Raw genomic sequence first — 986 nt, 5'->3', positions numbered from 1 at the left:
ACCCAAAAGACTCACTTAAATTTTATTAATGTTTCAGATTTACTGGCAGGGTAGATAACACGTTGAGAAAAATATCATGTGAAATTATAAAAATGTGCTGCATGGTGTCAAGTCAGAATGTCTTAGGGGTAAAGATGATGACAGAATCATAATACCAAACAGGTATTATGTAAAACTTTTATGTATAATTTTATTCATTGAAAAAGGATATACTTTTTCTAAGGGGATGGAAATTATGCAAAAAAAAGTGATCTATTCCTTTATTTTATCTCTGCTGACTACCACCCCAGGCCTTCCCAACTTATTCTCAGGGATTGAATTTTTGTAGCTCTTAAAATCTCTGAAATAGGTTTTTGATATGCTGAGGACTATAATTATTTCTTTGTTGGTTTAGTAGAAAAATAACTAAGTTTCAAATTTCATTTTTCTTGGTTCATGTCTTCTTTTGATAATATAGGATAACTTGGTACAAGATAGAAATAGAAAGAAAATATGTGTTCTGCCCTCTAAAGGCTCTGACCAAATGTGCCTCTGTTTGGGGGTAGTGCTTTGGATTCTGTTGGTGGGTGCACGGTCATGATTACGGAGGAAATATTGTGGTACATAGTCGGTAACAGGGTTTATATTTGGGGTACAAGTGACAATTACTTACAAAATACAGGGCAAAAGTAAACACAAGCTGGACCCAAACTTCTAACAGAACAGGCTACTTATTTAATTGTTTGAGAAATATCAGGAAACAGTCAACAGATTAGACTACAATTAGTTGCTCTCAGTAAGTGTTCTCTTTAGACAAAATAGGTTGCCATAAATTCTGTACAAACACACCACTTATGCTTCCTTCACTATATAGAGTGGTGGCCATAAAGTTTGTGTGCAATTTAAATAGTTGTCCACAAGCTTTCCAGCCAGACTGTATTGTACACGTCCATGCTTTCTTGCTATTCCATCTGCCCAGTGAGTTTTCTCTCTAGGTTTTTTTTTTT

Source organism: Otolemur garnettii, unplaced genomic scaffold (genome assembly GCF_000181295.1).
Source record: "Otolemur garnettii isolate 467f Iridium unplaced genomic scaffold, OtoGar3 scaffold00052, whole genome shotgun sequence".
Taxonomy (NCBI): domain Eukaryota; kingdom Metazoa; phylum Chordata; class Mammalia; order Primates; family Galagidae; genus Otolemur; species Otolemur garnettii.
Note: the sequence above shows the minus strand (reverse complement) of the source record.